The sequence below is a fragment of the Coregonus lavaretus genome (assembly GCF_964263955.1).
Source record: "Coregonus lavaretus genome assembly, chromosome: 21".
In the NCBI taxonomy this organism is placed as follows: Eukaryota; Metazoa; Chordata; class Actinopteri; order Salmoniformes; family Salmonidae; genus Coregonus; species Coregonus lavaretus.
The window spans coordinates 5082780-5094868 of NC_140008.1; the positions used below are offsets into that span (position 1 = coordinate 5082780).

The following is a 12089-nucleotide window of genomic DNA, read 5'->3' on the forward strand; positions in this document are numbered from 1 at the left end:
TTTTTACACCACTGTACTAACAGGAACAATTACACACCAATAAACACACTGTAATGTAAAGTGTTACATCATTCTCAATGATCAGTCAATACATACAGTTGAAGTCAGAAGTTTACATAAACTTAGGTTGGACTCATTAAAACTTGTTTTTCAACCACTCCACAAATTTCTTGTTAACAAACTATAGTATTGTCAAGTCGGTTAGGACATACTTTGTGCATGAATTTTTCCAACAATTGTTTACAGACAGATTATTTCACTTATAATTCACTGTGTCACAATTCCAGTGGGACAGAAGTTTACATACACTAAGTTGACTGTGCCTTTAAACAGCTTGGAAAATTCCAGAAAATGATGTAATGGCTTAGAAGCTTCTGATAGGCTAATTGACAACATTTGAGTCAATTGGAGGTGTACCTGTGGATGTATTTCAAGGCCTACCTTCAAACTCATTGCCTCTTTGCTTGACATCATGGGAAAATCAAAAGAAATCAGCCAAGACCTCAGATAAAAGATTGTAGACCTCCACAAGTCAGGTTCATCCTTGGGAGCATTTCCAAACGCCTGAAGGTACCACATTCATCTGTACAAACAATAGTACCCAAGTATAAACACCTTGGGACCACGCAGCCGTCATACCGCTCAGGAAGGAGACACGTTCTGTACTTTGGTGTGAAAAGTGCAAATCAATCCCAGAACAACAGCAAAGGACCTTGTGAAGATGCTGGAGGAAACAGGTACACAAGTATCTATATCCACAGTAAAATGAGTCCTAAATCGACATAACCTGAAAGGCCGCTCAGCAAAGGAAGAAGCCACTGCTCCGAAACCGCCATAAAAAAGCCAGACTACGGTTTGCAACTGCACATGGGGACAAAGATTGTACTTTTTGGAGGCCTACAAACCTGACTCAGTTACACCAGCTCTGTCAGGAGGAATGGGCCAGAATTCACCCAATTTATTGTGGGAAGCTTGTGGAAGGCTACCCGAAACGTTTGACCCAAGTTAAACCAATTTAAAGGTAATGATAACAAATACTAATTGAGTGTATGTAAACTTCTGACCCACTGGAAATGTGATGAAATACATAAAATCTGAAATAAATAATTTTCTCTACTATTATTCTGACATTTCACATTCTTAAAATAAAGTGGTGATCCTAACTGACGTAAGACAGGGAATTCTTATTAGGATTAAATGTCAGGAATTGTGAAAAAACTGAGTTTAAATTTATGTAAACTTCCGACTTCAACTGTACAGTATTCATTTCACCTACAGTACATATTGTATTCATTTCAAGTCCCACCTCCCCCATTGTAGCTGATTATCTATAACACATTGTACAGTTTTACAAACACGTATGAGTTATTATGGACGCTTATAGTTAGTGTCATAGCACATAAATTTAAGGCATTACACTATTCATTAAAAGCATTATACATATGTACTTCATAGAAACTGTTACCCTTTATATATTCTAACCACTCTATTTAATTTATTCCATATTAAGGGCCCTAACCTAGGAACACAAACCTTTGTCTCTATTAACATTGGGGACAGTTCCTCCCCTCTCTCTCTCTCTCTCTCTCTCTCTCTCTCTCTCTCTCTCTCTCTCTCTCTCTCTCTCTCTCTCTCTCTCTCTCTCTCTCTCTCTCTCTCTCTCTCTCTCTCTCTCTCTCTCTCTCTCTCTCTCTCTCTCTCTCTCTTTTTTTTCTCTCTCTCTCTCTCTCTCTCTCTCTCTCTCTCTCTCCCTCTAACCCTCCCTCCATCCTCAACCCCACCCCTCTGGCAGATCCAGGAAGTCCCTCCCCTCCACAAACTCCCTTCTATGGAAACGAAACTTATCTGATTCTCTGTGTCGTCTGTCTGTGTGAGAGTGAACAACCGTCCAAATGGCTCAGCAGGGAGTTCTGCTGGACCAGGACCAGTTCTGTTGTTCTGTCTGTCTGGATCTACTGAAGGAGCCAGTGGCTATTCCCTGTGGACACAGTTACTGTAGAAGCTGTATTGAGGGCTGCTGGGATCAGGATGTTCTGAAAGGGGTCTATAGCTGTCCTCAGTGCAGAGAGACTTTTACCCCAAGGCCTGTTCTGAAGAGAAACATCGTGCTGGCTAAAGTGGTGGAGAAACTGAAGAAGACAGGACTCCAGGCTGCTCCCCCTCCTGCTCTGTGCTATGCTGGACCTGGAGATGTGGCGTGTGATTTCTGCACTGGGACCAGAAAGCAGAAAGCCCTCATGTCCTGTCTGGTGTGTCTGGCCTCTTACTGTGAGACTCACCTCCAACCTCACTATGAATTTCCCGGTTTCAAGAAGCACAAGCTGGTCAAAGCCACCGCACAACTACAGGAGAAGATCTGCTCTCATCATGACAAACTGCTGGAGGTTTACTGTCGTACCGATCAGCAGTGTATCTGTTATCTGTGTACAATGGATGAACATAAAGGCCATGATACAGTGTCAGCTGCAGCAGAGAGGACTGAGAAACAGGTAAGACCAGAACTACTTTTTGGTGACTGTCTGATAAACAAAGAATTAAAGATACAGTAAGAACTAAGGCTGTTTGAATATGAGATCATTCAAATGATATCGATCCACGGCAGAACAAATATGAACACAAACCTGGAGTATATTAAGTTTGATCCAAATGTATCACCATTTTAGACCTTTCTCTATGTCACATTACTATACTATTGATCTAGTGGACAAATAAAGCTTGATAGCTCATTGAAGAGTGATTCTCCACAGAGGCAGCTGGGGATGAGTCAGCAGAAAGTCCAGCAGAGATTCCAGGAGAGAGAGAAGGACCTGAAGGAGCTCCAACAGGCTGTGGAGTCTCTCAAGGTGAGTATTGTTGACCAGAGGAGACACACCATTTCACTTCTCTCCTCCAGTCAGAGAGAGAGAGGGGCCCCTATCCAATCCCACTGTTGGGAACAGGCTGTCTGGACCCCTGTCAGAGAATAGACTGCTTAATGTAACTGACGGGTTATGAACCCGGGTCTACTGCGGGAGAAACCATCATCTTGACCAAAAGGACATTCCCTATTGTTGTTCTGACTGATTTAAAGTCGCAAGCGGCTCTACCTCTTCACATAACCATGAGTAACCATGAGCGACTCATGTCTGCTATACATTAACAATGGAGCTCTCTCTCTCGATTCAATTAAATGGGCTTTATTGGCATTGGAAACATGTTACGTTACCAAAGCAGGTTAAATAAATAATAAACAAAAGTGAAATCAATGATCAGAAATTAACAGTAAACGTTACACTCACAAACGTTTCAAAGGAATAGAGACTTTCAAATGTTATAATTCAAGTGCAAACAGAGTGAGCCATTCGCCAGACTGAGTTCTGGAGGTGAAATGGAAATGAATGAGGGAGAGTTAAGTGAGGTAGAAGGTGTGGTGAAGAGCTCGGAACCAGAACCTGGCATCAATGGACATGATAAAGAAGAATCTGGTGCAGTAGGAGTTACATTGTAGGACAAAGTGGATCCATACCATTTGTGGTTTCAGGGTGGGTGGGAAAGGAGTTGGGTGCAGTTGAATCAGTGAAGGTAACCTGTAGTGGACTTGGGATATTTGTTTGTGTTTCTTCTGACCAGAGGGAGTGGGCGCTCCGTGTCACGCAACTTGGGTCAATATCTGTTTCTTGCTTTGCTCTTAGGAACAGGGCACCATTGAAAGGAGTGATTTCTGGGGTAGCGTTAAGTGTGGAGGTGGAGCAATTAAGGTTGAAGACTGCTGGTGTTTGTGATTCCCGCCGTTTGGTGCAACACAGACCCGGTGGTGAGCGTGGTGAAACAGAGGAGTCACTGTCAGTCCTTTTGAGTTTTGAGTCTTTACCCGACAAAGTCATGGTAGGATATATCAGTTATCCTGTTAGAGCTTTTGTGGCGAATCCACTGTGCTGTTTCAGGTGCAACGTTTATGGTCATGTTGCAGCAGTTTGTAGGAGGGAGATTCCAAGATGTGAGAAGTGTGCAGGAGGGCATGGGATAGAAGATTGTGTAGTTTCGGTGGATAAAGTTGTGTGTGTCAACTGTAGGGATGCCCATGTTGCTGGTTATTGGAAGTGTCCGGTGCGAGAGAGGCAGGTTGAGGTGGCTAGAGTCAGAGTAGTGCAGAAGGTGTCGTATGCTGAGGCAGTGAAGAAAGTAGAGGAGGATGGGTCAAGGGTGAGAGATCCTGAGAGGATCCCTGTGAGTAGTAGATCTGTGCCAGCACAGGGGGATAGGCCAACGAGTGATATATGCGTTAGTAAAGTTAGCTTCTTAGAGTTCATAGCAATGGTTATCAACTGTACCGCAGAAATGGAACGTAAATCACAGAAAATAGATATTGTGATGGCAGCTGCAGAGAAGTATTTGGGCATACAAGATTAGACTTCAGAAGAGTTACAGGGTGTGTTGAGTGGTGGTGTCCCGTCCTCCCAGGCCGTTGGCATGGTGCAGGAGCAGATAGGGTCAAAGTAGTGGAATGGGGTAGTGGGTATTTAATGAGTGTAGGGTTAGTTGGAAGGGTGTTTTTTGTATTATTATAATTTCCCCTTTTCCCATTTTGTATCACAAAGTATAATGGATTTATATTATAGTCCAGTTGGGGGAAATGTCGGTGGACCAAGATTCAAAGGTCAGATTAGGAAGGAAGAGGTGGTGTTTTCTCGATTGTGCTGTCGCTTCGGGTGCGTTCCGGAGAAAGGTGTGGAGGAAGTTTTGCTCAAGGTCGTCGAACAGGTTGGAGCGGAACATCTGCACTCTGCATCCAGAATGAACAAGGTGGTGGTCGTGTTAATGAAAAAGGTTTGTCTTGTGAGTGGGATTTTTGTGAGGGGTGTGTTGGTGCAGATTTCGCCTCTTTCGACAAGAGTTGTGGTGGCTAATCTGCCTCCGTTTATTAAGTACGAACAGACCGCAAGTAGTTGGTTAGTTTTGGTAAATTTGCAAGTGGTTTTCGTGTGCTCTCGGCTGGGTGCCAAGCGGAATCCGTTAAACATGTTGTCTCTTTTCGTAGACAAGTGTTTGTTTCTTAACAAACCTCAAGGTTACACAGGGGAGGGGTGGAACACAGGGTTTGCTAGCACAGATAGTTTTCGGTGTTTCTAGTGTGGGGATCATCAGTTATAGGCTACAAGCAGCAATATGATTGATAGGTAGGACAGGTATTGAACCCAAATAATCCCTACTCAGATGCGCTAACCTCAACCCTAGTAAACATGCATTATAAAAACCTTCTACATAAAATTCTCATATTTGGAGTAAATAGCCTCTGAATAGAAAAGAAAAAACACTGCATCTTCCAGCCCACCAATACATTACATAATGCAACCGTCGCGGTTAGCATATTTACCTCAACATGCCCCTCGCTTGCGTGAGAAGGCAGAGTGCTTGATGCTGGTTGATGAATTTGACAATTAATGTACTAGGAAAATACGTTTTTGTCGACCAGAGGTGACTGAATTAATGTTCAGGCGTATTGATAATCATTATAGTAATGAAGTATAATTTCAAAACATGACCATAAAAACAGGTAATAATAAACATGACTCATCATTATATTACTTCACAGTAATGTGTTTTCAGTCCTTCCTCTTGCGTTAGCAGTGTGGAAAGGGACAGTAAAAAGCTCAGGCAGGAGTTTTCCTGTGAGGGGGAGTGGTGGTGTATCCAGGGAGAAAACTAAACTAATCTTCTGAAATGTCATTCATGGTCTTATGCTGCCATCTATTGGAATTATTAAGCAACTGCAGTAGTACTGAATAAAGTGTATATCCTTACTAATCTTTACTAAAATAGTGATTACTCAGAATTGCTAAATAAATGGCAGGGGTACCAGGAGGGAGGAGAGTACATTTTTTACATTTTAGTCATTTAGCAGATGCTCTTATCCAGAGCGACTTACAGTTAGTGAGTGCATACATTTTCATACTGTCCCGCCATGAGAAACGAACCCACTACCCTGGCGTTGCAAGCGCCATGCTCTACCAACTGAGCTACACGGTAGTAGTGCATGGCCAAGTGGTGGTGCGCAGGCCGTGGAGAAAGCGGTGGTGGGGAGGGTTGCAGCTGAGCTACATGAGCTGAGGCAGGTTTCTGTAGTAACAGAGACTCCGGTGGGCGAAGCTTGGTGGGCTCATCCCAGGAAATATTTACATTTACATTTACATTTTAGTCATTTAGCAGACGCTCTTATCCAGAGCGACTTACAGTTAGTGAATAATTTTTTATTTTTTTTTATACTGGCCCCCCGTGGGAAGCGAACCCACAACCCTGGCGTTGCAAACGCCATGCTCTATCAACTGAGCTACATCCCTGCCGGCCATTCCCTCCCCTACCCTGGACGACGCTGGGCCAATTGTGCGCCGTCCATGAGTCTCCCGGTCGCGGCCGGCTGCGACAGAGCCTGGATTCGAACCAGGATCTCTAGTGGCCTGTCATTGGGGAAGAGGCTCTGATCAGGGGGGAAGTGCAGGGGGGCAGAGACTGGGGAGGAGGAGGACGGTACCGTGCCAATGGAGGAGGAGGAAGAGGGGGGAGGTGAGTCTGCGGGAGCGGAGGACAAGGCGTCTCGTTTTCAGACGGCTCATTGGATCCAGAGCTGACAGCCAGTCAGGCTGAGGGTCCAGTATATACGGTGAGAGAACTTTATAGGTTCCTGATGGAGACTAAAGGGGAAAAAGAAGGTTCTGCTGGAGTCTTATTTGATTGATCCTGGAAGGTTTGTAAGGTCAGTACAACACGTGATGAAGAATGAGGGGTTTAGTGTCCTCTCACCCAGGAAGCGGTATAGGCTGAGAAAATGGGTCATGGGTTCTTAAGGGCATGTCTTCAGAATCTGCTTAAATGTATGTTTTTTTCTGGCATGGCGGCTTTATGAGCTTCTCTACTGGTTTCTGATTGTGGTGATTTCCCTCCCACCTCTTATGGAGATTTCACGGTTAGACTTCCTTAACATGAACGGCGGCAAAGACTGGGGGAATATGTAAACCAAAAACATTTAAATGCCATGGCAGAAATCTTAGTGCAGGGGTAGCAAAAGAGGTGTGTAAGGGTAGGTAGTTAGTGTTTAGAGCCCAAATAATGACCTTGTCTTTGCTTTCATAAATGTGTCTGCACCTGGTCCTCTGTAGCTCAGATGGTAGAGCACGCCGCTTGTAACGCCAGGGTAGTGGGTTCGATCCCCGGGACCACCCATACACAAAAATGTATATCTATATGCAAGCATGACTGTAAGTCGCTTTGGATAAAAGCGTCTGCAAAATGGTACATTATATTATATTATAGTACAGGGCTCAGTTCTCTGTTTTCACCAGAGGGGTTGGAAAAACAGAGTGGGGAAACCAAGAAAATCCCTTGTTTTACGTTTGTCTGATTGGCGGGTAACTTCTGTTGTGGGGAGATGAGGGAGCCTGATGGGTGGGTAACTTCTGTTGTGGGGGAGAGGAGGGAGCCTGATGGGTGGGTAACTTCTGTTGTGGGGGAGATGAGGGAGCCTGATGGGTGGGTAACTTCTGTTGTGGGGGAGATGAGGGAGCCTGATGGGTGGGTAACTTCTGTTGTGGGGGAGAGGAGGGAGCCTGATGGGTGGGTAACTTCTGTTGTGGGGAGATGAGGGAGCCTGATGGGTGGGTAACTTCTTTTGTGGGGGAGATGAGGGAGCCTGATGGGTGGGTAACTTCTGTTGTGGGGGAGATGAGGGAGCCTGATGGGTGGGTAACTTCTGTTGTGGGGAGATGAGGGAGCCTGATGGATGGGTAACTTCTGTTGTGGGGGAGAGGAGGGAGCCTGATGCGTGGGTAACTTCTGTTGTGGGGAGATGAGGGAGCCTGATGGGTGGGTAACTTCTGTTGTGGGGGAGAGGAGGGAGCCTGATGCGTGGGTAACTTCTGTTGTGGGGAGATGAGGGAGCCTGATGGGTGGGTAACTTCTGTTGTGGGGGAGATGAGGGAGACTGATGGGTGGGTAACTTCTGTTGTGGGGGAGACGAGGGAGCCTTGATGGGTGGGTAACTTCTGTTGTGGGGAGAATTTTGTGGCCTGTGTTCAAATGCTGTACGCTGGGGCTTCATGTATGGTCAAGGTGTGGGGAGGGCTCAGTAGGCCAGTCTGGGTAGGGAGGGGCATTCACCAGGGATGCCCTCTGTCAGGGCAGCTATACACTCTTGTTATTGAGCCCTTTCTGGGCCTGCTACGCAGGAGGCTACAGGGAGTGTGGGAGCCAGGCATAGGGTTGGGGACAGGCATAGCAGTGTCAGCATACGCTGATGACGTCTGTGTTGGTTAGGGATGAGCAGAACCTACAGGCCCTGGAGAATAGTTTGAGGGTGTACGAGGGGGCGTTTTCTGCTTAGGGAAACTGGGGCAAGAGTGAGGCTCTGTTATGTGGGGCATGGAGGGACAGGGCACCTCCGCAGCTTCCAGGGGGGTTGCAGTGGGGCTGTGAGTGGCTCAAGATGCTTGGGGTGTATCTGGGCTCGGAGGGTTGGGATAGGAAGAACTGGGAAGGAGTGTCACAAGCGGTGGTGTCGAGGCTGACGAAGTGGAGGTGGCTCATCTCCCAAGTGGCATACAGAGGGACGGTGCTGATCATCAACAACTTGGTGGCATCCTCTCTATGGCTTAAATTGGCCATTCTCAACGCCCCCTGGTGGTCTGCTTGTGGACCTGCAGCGCAAGTTAGTAAACATTTTCTGGTCAGGGTGGCAGCGTGCAGGAGAGACTCAATACAGCATGGGTCTCTGATTTCTATGCTGCAGTACTGAGGGCTGGAGCAGCCTGAGGAGGGGCCACCACCGTTTCCACCACTGCAAGTGACAGCAGAGACTGGGGACTGGCAGGAGAGTCTGGAGGACTTAATGACTTTTAACACTCTGAGCTTAGTGGGAGTGAAGGGGCATCAGTGGCAGGGGGTTGTGGGGGCTGAGAGCATGGCAGGGTATAGGTGGAGGGGCTCTATAAGCTCCCAGTGCTGGAAAGGTCAGGGGTCGTCCAGTGGAGGGTATTACATGGAGCCCTGGACACCAATAGCTGGTTGGCTCGGGTTGACCTGGGAGTTGGGGAGGGGTGTCCGTTTTCTGCAATGACAGACTGTTCATCATGTTTTTTCTGTGTTGCCAGGGTAATGCCATTACTGTTGACGCCTTAGGGTTGAGTTTGAGTTGTACAAAATGATCAACAGTGTGGAGATGTTTCAGGAGGTATGGGGGCTCAGGGGGGCTGTCTGTACGGCTGGAGAGGAGGGGTTGGATGGACGGTTGGAATGTGGTGCTGGTTGGTGTATTGTACTGTGGTGTTGGGTACTGGATAATGTGATTGTGTGGAGGTTGTGGTGGCACACAATGTGTTTTTAGGAGGGGGGGTGTTAGTGTAATGAGGATGGCTCATTAAAGTAAGACAAGTCTCTCTCTCTCTCTCTTAACAGCACTCTGCACAGGCAGCAGTGGAGGACAGTGATAAGATCTTTACCGAGCTGATCCGCTCCATTGAGAGAAGGCGCTCTGAGGTGAAGGAGCTGATCAGAGCCCAAGAGAAGGCTCAAGTGAGTCAAGCTGAAGGACTCCTGGAGCAACTGGAGCAGGAGATAGCTGAGCTGAGGAAGAGAAGCACTGAGCTGGAGCAGCTCTCACACACAGAGGATCACATCCATTTCCTCCAGGTAACTCAACTGCCTTGTTCCATGTGATATGAAATTAAAACTCTCACATCATTTGGTTCTGCTCCCTCTCTCTCTCTCTCTCACCCTCTCTCTCTCTGTCTCCAGAGTTATCAGTCTCTCTCCAGTACCAGTGTATCTTCAGACTTACCCAGCATCGTTGTCCGTCCTCTTCAGTACTTTGGAGATGTGAGTAAGACTGTGTCTGAACTGAGAGAGAAACTAGAAGACGTCCTTAAAGGAGAATGGACCAAGATCTCCACTACAGGTGTGTTGAAAATATTAAGAACATCAACTTTAGACCATTGAAAGTTCCCTACTAGTCATATACATGTGGAATATGGTGTGATGATAACATTCCCTCTCTCTGTGAATGTGTTTGTGTGTCTGTAGTGAATATAGTGGATGTTGTACTGCCTCCAGAGCCCAAGACCAGAGAACAGTTCTTACAATGTGAGTCTCTTTATTCTGAAGTAACTAACAGTCTCTTTTTACTGACACTCCTAACAATCCCTTTAGAAATATATAGCAATAGTAGATCTAATCAAAGACTGGGTATCTATCTGACTCCTCATATTTCTCTGATTTGATCTCTGCTGTGCTCTAATCAAAGACAGGGTAGATACAGTATCTGACTTAACTTATTGTTCTAACTCCCCTCATTGGTCTCTGCTCTGCTCTTCTCCCAGATTCCTGTCAGCTCACACTGGACCCAAACACAGCACACACACGCCTCTCTCTGTCTAAAGGGAACAGAAAGGTGACACGTACAGGCCAAGTCCAACCATATCCTGTTCATCCAGACAGATTCACCAACTACAGTATGGTTCTGTGTAGAGAGGGTCTGTCTGGACGCTGTTACTGGGAGGTGGAGTGGAGTGGGGAGTGTGTTAAGCAGTCTCATATAAAGACATCAGCAGAACAGGGACAGATGGTAGATTTGGATACAATAACAAGTCCTGGAGTTTACTGTGTTATAGTGGTGGTTATAGTGGTGGTTATTGTTTCATACACAATAATGTTAATACTAAAGTATCAGGCCCTCTGTCCTCCAGAGTAGGAATGTACCTGGATCACAAGGCAGGTACTCTGTCCTTCTACAGTGTCTCTGACACAATGACCCTCCTCCACAGAGTCCAGACCACATTCACTCAGCCCCTCTATCCTGGGTTTAGGCTCTATAATGGTACTGTTGAGCTGGTTAAACTGTAGTAGGGTCCACATAGATACTAGTCATGCTGGTGTAGTCTATAGCTGAGCTGGTTAAACTGTAGTAGGGTCCACATAGATACTAGTCATGCTGGTGTAGTCTATAGCTGAGCTGGTTAAACTGTAGTAGGGTCCACATAGATACTAGTCATGCTGGTGTAGTCTATAGCTGAGCTGGTTAAACTGTAGTAGGGTCCACATAGATACTAGTTATGCTGGTGTAGTCTTTAGCTGAGCTGGTTAAACTGTAGTAGGGTCCACATAGATACTAGTCATGCTGGTGTAGTCTATAGCTGAGCTGGTTAAACTGTAGTAGGGTCCACATAGATACTAGTCATGCTGGTGGTGATGGTCCCCAGATGTGATGATTCATTCTGCTTTGTTTTTATGTACAATGATTTGATTGATTTGATCTTCAGAAGATGTTATGAATTACAATTCAATGCATTCATATTTTTTTTAAGTGCAATGTTTTAATCTTATATATTCACATTAATCATGATGTATGCTGTTAATATATGTTGGTTGTCATTCAGAACCATTGAAATGTTTTCTCAATTGGTTCTCTGTCTCAATGTCATTTTCCTCAGTATCATGGAACAGGTAGTGTTACTTACTTGCTAATTGAACTATATGGGCCGGTTTCCCGGACACAGATGAAGCCTAGTCCTAGACTAAAAAGCATTTTCAATGGAGATGTCCGGGAAACCGGCCCTAAATTTGGCATATTTTATTCTCCCGTACTGCTCAGTCAAGCAACATTAAACCTGTCCAGCAGGTGGTGGTATTAACCAAACAATAAAAACATCAGATATCTTGACTTGTCACTCAGTATATCAGTAATGTTCAGAATCGTACTTTAATATCATTGGAGATTGATGTTCTTTTTAATCCACTACCCAGAGTCAGGAACAGATGAAGTTAGGTCTGCTACTGTTCAGTTATTAAATATGATTTATGTTGAAGGGAAATAAAAAATACATCTAGTAGTAGTTTTCCTTTGCTATTTATTCCAAGGTGTGTCTTTAACTTGTAAATGGATTGTGTTGAAGCTGGCATGTGGTGTGGATGATAGAATAGAGTGAATAGAGGAGAGAAGAGAGGAGGAGAGGAGAACATCATATAGAAGACAGATAAGATAGAGGGAGAATTCATACCCAGGGGAGTTACTGACTCTGGCCCAAATGACACCCTGTTCCCTACGTAGTGCACTAGGCTACTTCTGA

At 45.5% G+C, this 12089-nt stretch overlaps 1 pseudogene across 1 annotated transcript; it reads left to right on the forward strand.

Annotated features, from left to right (window-relative positions):
• Positions 1–1846: 1846 nt before the first annotated feature.
• Positions 1847–10984, forward strand: LOC311149182 (tripartite motif-containing protein 16-like; annotated as a pseudogene). Its single transcript has 6 exons — positions 1847–2489; positions 2748–2843; positions 9424–9657; positions 9763–9922; positions 10048–10107; positions 10344–10984. The product of its transcript is annotated as a tripartite motif-containing protein 16-like (transcript).
• The last annotated feature ends 1105 nt before the right edge of the window (positions 10985–12089 follow it).